The sequence below is a fragment of the Cygnus atratus genome, chromosome 17 (assembly GCF_013377495.2).
Source record: "Cygnus atratus isolate AKBS03 ecotype Queensland, Australia chromosome 17, CAtr_DNAZoo_HiC_assembly, whole genome shotgun sequence".
In the NCBI taxonomy this organism is placed as follows: Eukaryota; Metazoa; Chordata; class Aves; order Anseriformes; family Anatidae; genus Cygnus; species Cygnus atratus.
The window spans coordinates 3,667,050-3,682,718 of record NC_066378.1 but is presented as its reverse complement, the minus strand read 5'-3'; the positions used below and the strand labels follow the sequence as shown (position 1 = coordinate 3,682,718).

The 15,669-nt window shown below is 45.2% G+C and overlaps 1 protein-coding gene across 11 annotated transcripts in view; it reads left to right on the top strand.

Annotated features, from left to right (window-relative positions):
* The first annotated feature begins 370 nt into the window (after positions 1–370).
* The window catches only part of TAOK3 (TAO kinase 3), an 84,688-nt gene continuing 69,389 nt past the window's right edge, over positions 371–15,669 (top strand). For 2 of the 11 annotated variants that reach the window (XM_035556941.2, XM_035556932.2), the window contains exons 1-2: positions 371–490; positions 693–755. The gene's annotated coding sequence lies outside the window, so the exon portion shown is untranslated. Of the gene's footprint in view, positions 491–523; positions 763–6,332; positions 6,396–9,259; positions 9,342–9,857; positions 10,055–10,173; positions 10,275–15,250; positions 15,425–15,669 lie in introns of those variants that run through there. The other 9 variants (XM_035556939.2, XM_035556931.2, XM_035556942.2 and 6 more) reach the window with 8 other exon arrangements.

Genomic DNA, 15,669 nt, shown 5'->3' with positions numbered 1-15,669 from the left:
AGACATTTCTTCTCAGAAAGAGCAGCCAGGCGTTGGGACGGGATGCCCAGGGAGGTGGTGGCGTCACCGTCCCTGGGGGTGTTCAGGGAAAGGTGGGACGTGGTGCTTAGGGACACGGTTTAGCAGGTGACATTGGTGGTAGAGGGATGGTTGGACCAGTTGAACCCAAAAGTGTTTTCCAGCTTTAGCAACTCTCTGACTCTCTCACCGGGGGTCGGGCTTTCGTAGCGCGAGGGCAGACCCCGGCCCTCTCAGCCCGCCCAGTCGCCCACCGATCCCCCCCCCAGCCCATCGCAGCCCGCCCCAATCGAGCCCCGACCCCTCCTCATCGCTGCCCCGGCTCCACCTCCTCCCCGTACCCCCCCACCCCGAGCCGCCAGGCCGCGCAGCCGAGCGCCGAGCGAGCGGAGGCAGCCGCGCCCCGGGCGGCGGCGGGGCCGTGGCAGGAAGCGGCGGGGCCGGGCCGCCCCCCCCCGCAGGCCGGCACCGGGTGAGCGGCGGCGGGGCCCGGCCGCCGGGAGCCGCAGGGACCCGGGGAGGGGGGTTCGGGGCGCCCCGGGTCCCCCGGGAGGGAGAGGGGGGCGCCGGTTCCCTCCTCCCCCCTCCCCGTGAGGGTGGTCCCGGGGAGTTTTTTGGGGCGCGGGGGGGTGTTGTCGTGGTCGCGACATGGTCGTGACAGGGGTGTCTTGTAGGTGCCGGATGTCCTCGAGCAGCCCGTGGGCCCGCCTGGGAAGGAGGAAGGAGGAGGCCGGCAGGCAAGTGGTGAGCCCCCCAGTTTCATTCCGTGTCCCCCGTCCCTGTGTCGCCTGTCCCCACGTCCCGTGTGTGTCCGCATCTCCCCCCGTCCCCATCTCCTGTACCACTTTTTCCCCCTCTCCCCCGTCCCCATCTCCCCCGCCCCTCTCTCCTGTCACTTTTCCATGTCCCCATCTCCTCCACCACTTCATTTCCCCCTCTCCTTGTCACTTTTTTGCATCCCCATTTCCTCCACCACTTCTTTTTCTCCGCAGACCCAGAGCTCGTTCCCGTCCCGTGCCGCCCGGCAGCGTGCAGGTGCGCCTGGCCCAGCGCTGGCCGTGCTCCCCGCAGCCACGCCGTTGGGCTCCGCGGGCGAGCGTGGTGCTGTAGGTGCGCCGAGCGCCGGGGCAGCTGCCATGTTTGTTTGGAAACAGCCAGACAGGTGGTGCTGGTCGGGCTTCCTGCGGTGCACAGGCAGCAGGACTTACCCCAGCGGTGCCACGGACCCATGTCCAAACCCAAGAGGGTTTCGGGTCGCGTTGCCCACCTTGCGGGGTAGCGAGCTGGGCAGCAAGACGTCGGGGCGCAGTGTGTGCCATGGTGGGGCACACACTCCCTATATCATCCGCAGGAGCTGTTAGGTAGCACGGTGTGATTAGGAGTTAACTGGATGAGAGCTCAGCAGGGGTATGACACCCCACTGTCATTTACAGTACTCATATATGGGGGCTCCAATCTGTTCCCAAGGTCTGCTTACGTATTTTAAGCAAAGTGTTGATGCCTGTGAATTCTACAGTGCTTACAATCACATAGTTTATTTCACTACTGGTTGTTAGTTTAATGAATCGGGTAGAAGATACACTAGAGTACGTGGGTTGCTTTTCTGTCGTGTAAGGGATTGTCAATATAGAGAAATAATACCGTGCTCGCTCTTCTCTTTTTTTTTGTCTTCAAAACTATAATTTCTGGTAGCTGCCTAATTCAAAGTTCTCAAGGAGTATTGAAACAGTACAGGGAGTGTTTTAAATGTAAATACCTCTTCACAAACTTTAACGTTAACGCGTACCTGACAACTTAATGCTTTCTGGACCTTCAGTGAGGCTGCAACCTGTTCATAACTATTAATGTATGTTTTCTCGGGTTTTGTCAAATCAACATTTCTTATTTACCCAATAACGAATCGTACATCTTATCATAGAGCTCATCAGATAACTTCCTCTAGCATCTGATTTGAGGGAGAACTTCAGCTAGGCCGTTTCCATCTTTCCTACCCAATATGAGGGTTTGCAGATGGTAAACTCATTCTTTTGTGTGTGTGTTAGAGTGATTCCCTGTAGGTACTTCCCTCTCAATTTGTTACCTTTTGTTAATTAAGTTTTGAAAGAAACCTTGCTAGTCAAAACTTTTTATGATGAGATATTTCTGCTTATGTGTGTTCTAAATATCGACCTTTTCTCAGCAGGCTTTTGTTGCTAAATTTATTTTTCATAGTGTGTTGCATGGTGAAGTGGTCTCTTAACAGAACTGGGCTCTGTCTCTTCTGATTAATCAGCTGCCTTCCCTGGGAGAGAAAACCCTGTCAATTTGCAGCTAGTTTGGAGCTTGCTGGGCTAACATGGGCTCTTCAGGAACCCCCTGTGGCAGGGGAGGAGAAGGGTAGCGATGCCTGGGAAATTCCCTGCACAAAGCAGGGGGATTGGGGGGGGGGGGGGGCTTGGAGCAGAAACAGAATCCGGCACTTGCTCAGCTTTTTTAATAGCTGTGCTTTTACACAACAGGAAGAAAAAAGTAGTAAGCCAAAAAAGAGTGTTTTATTTTATGCTTATTATTTTCAAACTACTTCCTTATTTGAAGACCATTGATTCAACCAGAATGATTTGATTGCCTTTGGCTTGGTGCTGTGTAATAAACATTATGCAATTGCGTTGTGCCTGCTTGTTCGTTAGCTCTTCCAAGGGTAGCTCAGTGAGTTTTCCTGACGCTGTCTCGTTATCGTTCTCTGGAATCACTGTGGTAGGTTTGTTTTAATTTATCGGGTGAAGCTTTCTTTAGAAAGTACTGATCTGATTAATCTACAGCTCCGTAGGTATTTTGAGTGAATAAAAGGGAAATCTGTTGCACTGTGTAACCTCTTTACCTAGTTCACAGGTAGCAGGCACTCGGACTTGCTCATTTTGATCTGCTGTGGCTGCGGTACAGCACATGAAACTCGACTGTATGGTGTGCGCTGCTTAAAATCATCATCGGTATTGCGTGGCAGGAGCTGTAATCTCCGTGAACCTCAGCTCCTAATTAATGAGGAGGAAAGTTGAAATAGAAATTAAAGTAAATTAATTGGGTGTGGTCGTCCATCTCCTGAGTTACTGAAGGATGTTGGAAATCCGAGCGCTCTCCTTGTTATTTGCAATACCATGGCAGCTTCTGTTGAATTTTTGTGAAGCCCCAATTCCCAGCATTAAGGAATAATGCGTCTGACGTGGTGTGTACTTATAGTGTCAAACTATACGAGGATCTTTATTTTTTACTACATGTTTGTAAAGATCAGTAGCTTCTGCTCTCAGATTTAAAAAAAGATTACTGCTAGTATTTAAAAGAAATTGATTGAATTCAAAGAGATTTTTGAATTATTTTGTCTTGGCTAAGCCTGTTCATGCTGAGGATGGCAAAAGAATGCGTTTGATTTGAGCAGTTTGGAAGTTTTCATGTTTGTATACAGTCATCCTTGTGTTTGTGTTGCCTTACTAGACTTTCCCCTTGTGTAAGAAATTGTTAGTTTGATTTGTAGAGACGGGGAAATTTCAAATTTAATATAGGGAGCTTACAAAACAAGTTTGTCGGAGTTGTTAATGAAGTAAGCACTTATTCCCTTGAACAGGTAATAGCTTGATGTTGATGTAATTACTATTTTTTTTTCCCCACCCTGAATATTAGGTCAAAATGGACTCTGGTTTATTTCAAATTTAATGAAACCAATAGTTATGTGGGAACGCGCAGTTGCATGCCTCACTACTTAGCTACAGGAGGCTTTCAAATAAGGACATTCTCACAGTTTGTCTGGTGTATTAATTTCAATCAGTCTTTCTGAACGGTCATATAATTAGGCACAGCTGGATCATGGCGTTAATTGGGCAAAGTTAGAGAGCCCATCTGAATCAGACGAACTAATCTCCAGCAGCAGCACTTCCTCATGAGTAGTGAACTCGCCTGGAGTTGCACCCCCTTCTGCTGTTACTTGTTAATTGTGATACTGAGGGGAGACAGAGTAATTCCTCAAAGAAGGGCAAAGGGTGACCTTGATGTGCTATAGTTTCAGACCTTCGTGGCTCTGCTTCAGTACAAGCAGCTTTTGTGCTGCTGGTTGTACTGTCTTTGGGAAGGGAGAGCAAGCTGTTTGTATTTAGTCTAAGAAATTGTCCCTGTAAGAGTAGAGACGTTAACCCCATGATCCTGGATAAATTCCAGTCTAGGAAACTCTGTGCTGCCTACCTACATTGGTTTGGTTTTTACTTTTCTTGCAAACTGCTCTCCAGCATTACTGTGTGTGGCAGATGCTATGGCCCAGAGTAACTGTTTTTTAGCGCTGGGGGGAATGAATCTCATGTGTAGTGTGCGTGTTTTCGTGTATGTTAAACAGTTTGGGATGAAAGGTGTTATGACTACCAGATACTATCACCATTTTATGAGCAGGATGTCCTTATTAGATTGGAATTGATGAACGCTTGCCAAATTTTGTGCATGGTGAGTCTGCCTCTGTAGAGATGCAAATATTGTGCTCAGTTTCCACGTTAAACCTCTTTTTCCCTTCATTTCAAGTTAGTGATCTGAGATTTTGTTGCAGAGATGCTGGCATAAAACTGAGCAGATTTATTTAGGGTGGCCCTTGCACATTTTAAGTGTTTAAGCCAGATTTACAAGAATATAGTCACTGATGATTCATGTTGAGATGATGTTTTTCTTCCTTGTAATGGAACATATGGGAGTACGTAGCATATGGTACTGCTGAAAAATGTTAGACGCAGAGCACTGATTTGATTTATTACACAGCAAAAAGTTTGGATTTTTAGTCTAACGCTGGGCAGAATGCTTTGTAAACAAGTCAGGCTGCCGGTTTGTATTGGATGCACTGTGTTGTAGTGGTAAATTTTCAAATAATGCCTTTAAATGAAAACAGCGTTCTTACAAAACTTGGGTTTGTTGCTGTTGCACTGCAGCAAATGTATGAATTCAATGGGTGTCTCATTAAGAGAAGCAATTGTTTTTTTGAGACTAAACCAGCCTTGAATTGTATTGCCTTGACAGTTCACCCAGCCTTCTAGCTGTCCAGGGGGTGTTTATCTTCTTACAGTTCAGTCTTGTTCTTTTGGACCTTAAAAACTGAAATCTGGTGTGTCTTATGTGGGGAGTAGAGGTGTTAAGAACGTGTAAAGATATGGTTTTCTTCCTGTCGCAGTAGCCAAAGCATCTTCCTTCTGGTGTTCTTGGTTTTTGTTTGGTCTTCTCATGACTTAGGGAGGTTTGTTTTTTTTCAGCACGGTGGGTGGTGGGAGTAAATGCACACCTTGATTCTTCCAGTGCACAAGGGAAAGTGAACGAAAGTGCAGATGGAGAGATCGTAAATTCCAGTCGTGTGTTTCCTGGTGCTCTCCTGCGTTTCTTAACTATTCATTTTTCAGGTGATTATAATCTCTTCAGAGCAGGCAGCACTTCTGCTGTGGCTTTGTAGCTCTTACTACAGTGTTACTGGAGCTCACAGGTGCTGTAGTAATATGGATGATAATAAATAGTCGGTCCTAAGTGTACATTAAGCTTTTTCAAAAATGATTTGAGCAATAAACAGGAACTTTAGAATGTTGTTTGTGTTTATTTTTTTTTCCCAAAAGAAAAACTTAACTCTAACTTGTAAACATTGAAGTACTGGTTAAAACAGACATTATGGCAAATTTGTACTGCTTTTATTTCTTGTGCATTTACTTATTTTGACTCGTTCAGAAGAAGTTTCAGTATGCTGTAACCATGAGGGGGGGAAGGTTTGACATCATTTAAAAACTGATCTTATTTAGTAAAAGGAAGTATTATCTATAGTTGAGGGAATTAACTAATGACCTCTTGTTACCATCGCCTTCAGGATCTTAGATCCTCCCTTTGCTTGCCTCATTCTTAGTCATAGATTGGAAAAGGAAAACAGGCTTTTTTCCCCTCCCAACTCTTAAGTAGTTTCTCAACTTCAGATGAACTGATCGGTGACCTAAACCATGTGCATAAACTCAAATCAAGAAAATATTCCCTCTTCGCTTGCAGAACATACTGCTTTTATTAAAACTTGCATAGCACATCGACTAACTCTGGTTCCCAGTTTTAACCTGTACGTAGAGTATTTTTAAAAAGTATTGCCTCAAATTTTAATTTGTAACGTTTTTGATCTTAATGTTAGTTGGGGTTTCAATTTGAACTCTAAGCTTCTTTCAAAAGAGGGGGGGGAAACATTTCTTATCTGGAAAGTATGCGAGTGGCAGAGCAGATAAGATAATTGAGACCTAAATGTGAGCTGGGATGGAAACAGTCTCTGTTAAGAGTCAGGTCTCATCCACTTTGCCACACTCAGGCAATGCTTTAATGCATACTAATGCAATGAGTTTTGTCATCCTGTGGAGAACTCAGTGAGTTTGGACTCTTCTGCTTTTGCATTAAGAGAGTTGAGCCTGTAGCTGAAGTGTTAGAGGCGTGTGTTTTCATTTTCTCAGAAATTTTGTGTTCACCTGCGTTGCAGACAGCCAAATAGGAGGGTTTTATGTTTCTCCTGCTTGTAACCACATTTTCCTCCTAAAGTGAGGAATAGAAACAAAAAACGTTCCAGCTTGTTGTTCTGCTTGGGCAGTTTTTTCTCATAATTGCTTGTGTGAATTTGTGTGCGGCTTTCTCGGTGACAGGATCCCCACAGGAGATGCCAAGCTTTTTATTTTTGTTTTTTTCCCATAGAGCAAGAGCTCCTGTTCTCGTGTGTTCAGGGCTTGATGGTGGCCCAGGTGGGTAGGAGGTCGTAGTTACCTAAATTCAGGAAAAATGAGTAACTACTGGAATGATTTTGTTTGTTTTACAACACAATGTCTTATTTTTATTTTAATTTAACTCTGCTTTTGCAATTTTCAACTTGGTATTTCAGGGTTGTTTTCCCCAAAAGTAATTCCAAATTCCAAATCAGGATTCCAAATCAGGTTAGACTTGTATGGAAGCAGTGTTTAGAGGCTTTTTTTGTTGCAGAATCATGATTGGGCTTAGTATCGTGCGTGAGAAATACAGTCTAGGAATCAGACCTGCTGCGGGTGATAGAAGCTGTAGTCCAGAAAAGGCCCTTATTCTTTGTAGTGTTGTATTAATACAAGAAGTGAATGTGTGATATACAGTAGGAGCAGTTCAAATCCTAAAGGATGACCAAATATTACCTCAGATGGGTGCTCCAAATTTCAGGTGTTGTCGTCCATTTCCCGTTCAGGGTTCGCAGGTGTGCGCTGAGGTGAGGTTTCTGTCAGGCATCGATTCCTTGGCACCTCAGAGCACAGCAGGAAGAAAGTCGCTGGCTAAAGCTTGTTTGTTGTCCCTTTTTCCTGTCCACAGGGTGATTTTGGAAGAACACATTATATTTTTCAGCAGTTTTATTGCTTGTTGATGTGCTGAGCCCAAGCCAGGTGGAGGTGGCCGTATGAGAGCGATGTCCAACATGCCGGGAGTTGGAGGGACCGGGCCCAGGTCTGCACCAGCCGGTCAGTGCCTGTGCAGCTCTGCTGGTGTTTAAGGTCAACTGCCTGCAAATCTTTTAGGAAGGCTTGTATTCAAATGCTATTTATAAGACCAGACTAATTTCTTTCTTCTTAATGATGGCCTTTTCGCTGATGACAGGGCTGGAATCCGGAAGGTCTGGATTCTGAATGCCACTAGTCAGCTGCGTATCCACAGGGAAGTCATTTGCTAGATTTCTGCCTCTGTTTTTTTTATCTGTATTTAAATGGAGGGGGAAAAAAAAAAAAAGATTGACTAATACTTGCCTCACAAGGCTGTGAGAGCGCAGTCAGTAGCCTCATACTGTGAGATCTCTGGAAAACGCTGCAGGAATGTGCAAGGGGCTTATTATGGCTAAAGCCCTCGCGAGGAGAGAACTGGTTCCACCTGGGTTATTGTCAGACCATTCATTAAGGAGTCTTAATAGCCGAAGTGATGATAGTAGCTGCTCCTGGCTTCACCCTCAATTACCCTGGGTAGGTGCAGGCTGCTGCAACACCAGAGTGCTGCGGTGGTTTGGAGCAGGACCGAAGCACACGCGTTTATGTTCGAGTCTGCCCTGAGCTCTTCATTTCTGTTTCACGGCTGGATTTGCATGCAGGTCAGGCCGTAGCCTAAGTGAATTTTGGCAGCCTGACATAGCAATGATTGCTTATTCTGCCACTAGTGAGCCCTTAGTGCCTTCTTGCCAAAAGAAGTCCTATATATTCAGCTGAAACTTAGCTTAGTATCTGCCTAACTCTTAATTTGCAGCATTTTCACTTTGTAAATTGAACAAAACATAGAAATATCAGGAAACAGAACTCTTAGTAATCAATATTAAAAGTTGTAAAGCAAATATAAAAACCTCTTAAGATTTGGCAACCTTCAGGCTCAGGTTGTATTCTGACAACCTGTGACACTTTTGTATGGATGATCCCGTTGTAGTTTTTAATTTATTTGATAGACTGTTTATAAAATATCTGCCAGGATCTTACCCCTTCTGGCAAGCATTGTAATAAGCAACTATGCAGGAGAAGGAGAAAACCTATTTTAGGAAAGACCAGATACCCTTTTTTTTTTTTCCCCAAAATGAAATCATCGTGTCAGCTATTAACAATTGTATCTTATTAAAATTTAATAACTTTCTAAAAATTCACTAGCGCCATAGTCTTGAAGGCAAGAAAGTTGAGGCCTAAATCCAACCTTATTTGTGTTTGTCTTTGGGGCTTCATCTCTTCACGATTATGTGTGTAAACTGTTTTCTGTGACTTGACAGACTTGAAATGTATTGATTAAAATATGAAGTCAGGTTCCTACTGAAACACAAGGCTCCAGGAGCTAAGGATCCAGATTTGGGGAGCATCAAACTGCGAATTTTAAACAGTAGGACTACAAGTTAATATGAATTTCAAGCCACTCTCGGTGCTGATGAAAAACCAGCTGTTGCTGCAGCCTCTCCTTTCTCCCACTGAGTCGTGTTGGCACAAACGTGGTGTTAGGAGCTTGATGTGGATCAAGAAGCTGCTGCCACCGTGGGATGACCGTGCTGTGCAGCAGGTCCTCGTCTGGGCATGGAGAGAGGACAGGGCTGGAAGGCTGAAACTTGCCCTGCTGCAGGGGCAGTGCTGCAGAATTAGGCTGGCAGTGATCTCTTGAAAAGCAAACAAACAGAAAAAGCCCCATGCCACTGTTCAGTTTGACTTGCTGAGTAAATTGGGCAGTTTCGCTTTCCGTTTCTTGTGCTGCAAACTGCACTGGAAGACTTGAGTCAGAAATCGCTCGCCTTCCTTTTGCTCGTGCTTTACCTCGTTTTCTGGAGCTTTTTCTACGGAAGACCAAGTTTGGAGGTTTACATATTACTTGAATCTGCATTTTTAGAAAGGATTTTATGCTCGGATTTGGAATATAAACAAGGAAAGGCTCTCTTGAGAGTCTGATGTGTTATGTTGTGTGTTAGTTGTTTATTGCTTTATAGCCTACATAGAAAAATATCCCTGCTGTAAAAAGTAGGGAAAGACCACAGCAGAATGCTTGTCTCATGAGCACTGGCAATGCTGACTGGAAGGTGATGACAAGAAAGCAAATGGGTGTTGCCAAACACAGTTTTATTTCATGCTTCAGGTATACGATGGCTTTCTAAAATGTTGGGGCCTGGCACGATGTGATGGAAATTGTGTGACAGGTGAAGTTATTTCTAAATATTCAGCCCTACATGTTCTTGAAGGGTGAGAATTACTTGGAGTGCACAACCAACAGCCTAAAATTAGGAAAGGAAGCACCAATACATATTAATTTTCAAATAGACTGTTTGTTTTATTTGTACAAATGAGGACAGTTTCCTTGCTGTTTTTCCTTTATTTTAGGTAGATGCTTAGTAAGCAGTACAGCACAACAGAAACCTTTCTGAGCACTGCTCAGCCCACCTGGCTCTCGGAGCCTTCCAGGGAACTTGCGGCGGCTGCGTGCAGCGTGAAACCTCTCCTCTGAAGGCTGCTGGGCTCCTGGAGGCAGGGCCTCCCCTTCCACAGGGCGTTTGCAGCTGTTGTCAGTGAAGCTGTGGGTGAGTCTCGAGGGTGCATAGAGAGGAAGTGGAAGAACTTTCGTATTTATGATCTCTGTCTTCCCAGTTGCCTTAAACAAAAAGGACGGCTTAATTCATGTCGCCGTTTGTAAATTAAGGACTCCTGCAAAATTGGGTTGAAGGCCAAGCATCTGGATGAATCTCCCTTGAGGTTTTTGTGTTCCTGCACCTGAAAAGCCATGTAGGAGCTGGTGGGATGGTAAGCATGTAGTTATTGTTCTTGACTTGTCTGCCTGGCAGAAGGAACTTCCTAGTGCTGACTGCTAACGTCACCCAGCCGCAAGTGTTCGCTGGTGCTGTTAGTCCACAGGGGGGATGCGGGGCTGAATCTACCCCCCACCCAGGATAATTTAAGAAAACTGTTGCAAAGCTCACACCGAGTTGGTTTAAAATAAAACAAAATAGGTATTTAAACCCAGGCTTTGCCCTTGGGTGGTTATTTCGAGGCTGATGAATGGCGTTCAGCCACGTGTGGGTGCTGAGCTCTGTCACACAGAGCCACCCCTGGACCGAGGTGGGCTGTAGGGTCTGCTTGTCGGTGTCAGGGTACCGGGTCAGTAGCTGTTACAGGTGAGTTCTTCTGTCTCCTCTTCTCAGGGGGTAAGCTGCACAACGTGGAGGGATTTTTCTGTTCATAAAGGTGGATGCGCTGCATCTTTGTTGAGAGGGCAGAGGAGCGTGTTGCCTTTTTGCCAGAAGTTGGCAAAGATTTTGGAGAGCTTTTACTTGTTTTATACTTCTACTGTGCTATCTAAGACCTCCTTTTGAGAGTGGCGTGTCTCCTGCACAACTGAATTTTACTTTTGCATTATCCTAGGTTTATTCTGGTTTTTCACTACCTCACTTGCTATCCTCCCTCTTCATGTTTTATGAACAAAATGCGAAGACAAAATACATGTAAAACATTATGTGCTCTTGAAAAGATTGCACGTTCAGGAGAGTTTGATCCCTGTATTGGCAGAGCAGCAAGCTAAATGAATGTGCTTTGGTTATTTTCTGTTTTGTTGTTTTCTTAATGAGACATCCAAGGGGAGGGAGCAAGCCTCAGAAATTAAAACTGCTTTTCTGTTCTGTGACCAGTCAAAATATTCTGGAATTAAAAGCAATACTGGAGTAAATTGATTTTTGAGCCATTTGTACGAAGAGCTTATTTTATGTAATTACTGGGGCGTAACTTTAAATTCTGGGCAGGACTTTGTGGCTTGGTAGCATCCAGTTCAGCTTCTGGTGTTGCAATGAAGAAGGAAGTGAGCGTGTGTGTGCCAGGGGAGGGGGAGAACGAAGCACTTCTGCCTAGCCACATAAGGTGGGAATTGCAGCTGGCTGGTTATTTTTAGCTGCTGGCTATCTCATTGTGAATGTGAATCTCTTTATCAGACTGTTTGGTAAATGAAGCTCTCAGTTTGTTGTTTTGGAGATTTTTTTTTTTATAGCAAAATGCACTAAGCCAATGACTTCTTCACCCCAGTTTTATTCATTAGACCTTTAAGTCTTTATAAACCTCCAGTGCTGCAGGACTGGGTGCGATGCATTTTGCAAATATTTCTATCTGTTGGTGATTTTTTGCAGTTGTACATCTGTAGCTAGAGGACACGAGCACAGTAGGGGCTGCGAGGAAATATGAGACCTTACAGATCAGCCTCTAGTTGGAAAAACACAGAAGCTTCATTGAAGGAAAAAAGTAAAAATAGTGGATCTGATTTTGCTTCCTTCTTGCAAAAACATGCAACAGTGTGGTTGCAAGGACTTTTTCATGGGGAGGAAGGAAAGCAGAAGATACCATCAGTTTCCATCAGTGTATTTTCCAGTCACTCGCTGTGGTAGTGATTCTTTTTGGTTGCTCATCCTGGCCTGAAAAAAGACACATGGGATGTTTCCATTTCAGGCTGTTCAGCATACTGTATGAATAAATTCACCCTTCCTATGTTGCTTTTGCCACAGTGGGTGAGCTTTCCTGCCCGGGATCAGTCTGTTTGACTGTACTGGCCTAAAATATCCGCCCTCTGAAAACTCTGTGTGCTGTCAGAACACAGGTGGAAGATGATGTTCTAACCACTTTGTTTCAGGGTTGCTGGTCTTAAAATGCCTTGGTAATAACACCAAGTTCTCTGAACAAGGGGGATGCTAGGATCCTGGCTGGCCCTTGGTCTGCAGCTAGGCTGCTACCAGCGGGGATCGTGCTGCTGCCCTCCGTGAGGAATAGCTGTGAGACCATCAGCTCTCATCACAAAGGCTAATAAGCATCATTTACACTGCCTCTGTCTGCTGCCCTGTCACAACAGCTACAAAACAGCCATAGTCAGAATAGATGAGAAGCTTTCTGCATGCAGGGAGGGTATCCTGCAATAATTTTGGAAGCCGAGGAGCAGAGGTAGTGAGGGCTCCCGCTAACCTTTGGTACACAGCGTGGTGCTGACATGACGGGAGAATGCTGCCCTGCTGGGGCACCAAGTAGTTTCTGTTGCCATTTACTTTCAAACCAAGTGTTCTGAAATGATTTTTATACAGCTTTAAACTGTCTCATGCTGACTCAGATTGGCTGGGAATGTCTGAAGGCTTCTAATCAGAGCATGGTTTCCTCTGTCAACAGAATGGGTGTATCCTGGGTATGAGTTTTGCCCTCTGTTACGACAACATCTCCTTTCATGTTGATCTTGAAGGATCTGCTGCTCTTGCTATCTTTTTCTTTTCCGTCAAGACCAGCTCATTCACTGAGCTCGTGGTAGTGCCCTGGCTACCTGTTTGTGATGGTTCTTTCACTTCTTTTTTGCTTAAGAAGCAGCGTTGAGATCTCTGGTGTCTGAGTAAGAAAGGCAAATGGTAAATGCTTTTAGTTTTTGGTTGCATAAGTCAACTCTGAATGGAAGTACAGGAGGTAAATGACATTTCTGGGAAGTAAAGGCAGAGGTGTATGTATAATGGTGGCTAAACTCCTTGTAGCTTTTCTGGAACCTTTGTATAGTAATCAGGGCACCGTTTTCAGCTTTAATGTTTTATCCTCCCTCCTAAATTACGTACCAAATAATGCATTTACGGAATTGAATCAAGAAACTGGTGATTCAAATGGAAATCTTGAATCCGTGTTTGCTGGGGTGTGTAGCTATAGCAGGTAATCAGAAGCTCTGCTGTTTTTGTTGGGACTGACTTAAGCACGCATCCCAAACCCCCAAAACTTCCAAGGACAACTGCATGCCAGAAAACAGATAGGATTTTGCTGTGGATTATATTTTAATGGTTTCTGAGCATCAGAACGCTGCTGGCTTGCAATTAATTTTAGTCGTTATGTTTCGATTGGCTGTCAAAAATGTGCTTGGATTGAATTTGGTGCAGCGCTCTGTGCTGGTTGTCCTGTTCCTTGCCCTTACAGCACGTGTGCTCCCTGTCCCCGTTGGGGAAGGTAGGACAGCCCTGTGAAGGACGCTGGTTTCTGCGTAGCCTTTAACATCCGTCAGGTTTGCTTAGCAGCGGACCTGTTGCTCTTTGAGATCCACAGGGCGTTTTGTGTTTGTTTTGGCTGTTGGCTTATCGCGTGCTCTCAGTGAGGCCGGCCTCTTCTGGCGGTGGCTGATAGAGGCGTTGGGATGCTCTCAGCGCGGGTGCTCGGAGGGCTGCACTTGGGTCCTTTTGCCTTTGGGTCGAACTCGTGACTGAAAGGGCTGCAGACTTGCTGCAGTGATAGAAATGAAATAAATAGTTAAATATCTGAATGGCTCGGACATGGAACAGGCTTACTGCTTGTACTTCCCTTAGTGCTTTGAGGGTATTGGCCCATCGCTGATGACAAAATGCTCCAGGGGTTCTGCTCTCGTGTAGAGGTGGGGCTTCCTCTGCTCGGCTCGTGCATTAACTTTAAGCTTGATCTTGCCTATTTCACGCTCTGCTGGCATAAAAACTTCACTGGTTGTATTTACAGTGTAGTAGCTGGTTAGCAGGTGTGCACGTGGCAGGCTGTGGGATAATTGCCTGCAGGGCTGTTCTTTATGTGCCGTGGAAGTGGTCTGGTCTCCCTGAGTGGCACTGAGATACCAGAAATGCACGTGGGATGGTTTTGAAACAATGGTTTAAAAAGTCAGCGCTTGTTCTCAGCTGTTGAGCAGAGGAGTGGATGATGCACAGTGCTGAGAGCTGGTGGGATTTAAAGCCAAAGATTTATGCAAGTTGCTTTTTTAAGAATCACTTTGTTTGTGTTCTGCATGTGTATAGCAGCATTGTTAAATCACACTCTGTGCAAAAGACCAGTGTAAATCTGCGTATTGATCTAACACCAGCACAGGTGTCTTTGGATCCTCCTTTCATCCACAGTAGGTAAATGCAGAGCTCCAATATGAGATTCCTAATGCCCGTTAGAAATTCAGCAATTTAGCCTGGACTTACGGGTGCTCTGTGCCGTATGGAAAACAGCCGAGCTCTTACTGCATCCTGTAAGGGCACCTCAGGGATGCTGTGCCTTGAGAACACTGCCGACTGAAAATTGAGGCTACCAGGGCATTGCACGTATCCCGCAGATGTTCTCCAGGTGGAACTCGTGGTGGTGCCTGGCATCACGTGCCCAGCAGTCCTTGACGCTTGGAGATGCTTCTGAGTCCTAAACCTTGTCAGTTGTGGAAAATCAGTTCTCTTCTCCTAAGTGAGGGGAACACGGGTGGTGTACTCCTCTCTGTAAAAGGAGCTAAGCTACTTACAAGACCAGCTTTATTCTTTCTAAAGAGGAAACTAAGGTATTGTTGCAGGCAGACTTCACATAATACATATATATAATTGCGTTTCCATGATGCACACTTCTTGTGTTAGCACAGTTTTTATGCACAGTTGTCACTTCACTAGAAAGGTGGAACACAGACACGTGATGGCCTTCTTGCTGAGTGTGTTTCCTGTAACAGCTACCTGTTAGCTTTTCTTCAGGCTGCCAGAAATCTGTTTAACAAGTCCGTGTTTTTTCTTCCTTTTTTTTTTTTTTTTTTTCCCTCTAGTGTAACTTAAACTGTGCTGGGGTGGGCTTTTGCCTTTGCATGCCCAGGCTGCTACCCCCTTCCCCATCCAATGCACTGTCCTGTTGCTTCAGAGAATTTGGATTTGGGTTTTTGGAAAGCAGGGGGGACCTGGGATTTGAGTGGATTTACAGAGGTAGCAGTGTTATAATATTCAGATTTTGTATCTTCATCTCACCTATGGTAGTACTGACTGCAGCCAGAAAGAAGACATTGGGTATATTGATGTCCTGTGTTGACACTTCTTTGATCTGCTTCGGGATTGAGTGAATGCTGCTCTGCATGCGACACCTGGAAGAAGCGCTGCTGTAATTGATGTCTCTGTCAGAACTGAAACCAGCCGTGGGTCGCTGCGGTGCAGGTCTGTGCCTTTGCTGCGAGCAGTTGTAGTGGTCTGGCACAAACCCCTCATTTACTGAAAAGGTTTGGACAGGACTGCAGCTGCTTTAAATCAAGTGATTTCTGAAAATCCCCTGATCAGAGATCTTTTAAGGAAAATGCAACAGCTAAAGAAAGTCCTGTTAGGCTGCATCTGATGCTGGCAAGGGGGTTCTGTGGGTACGGAGGGAAGGCACGTGTGTTGCAGGCAGCTCTGTCACCATAGAT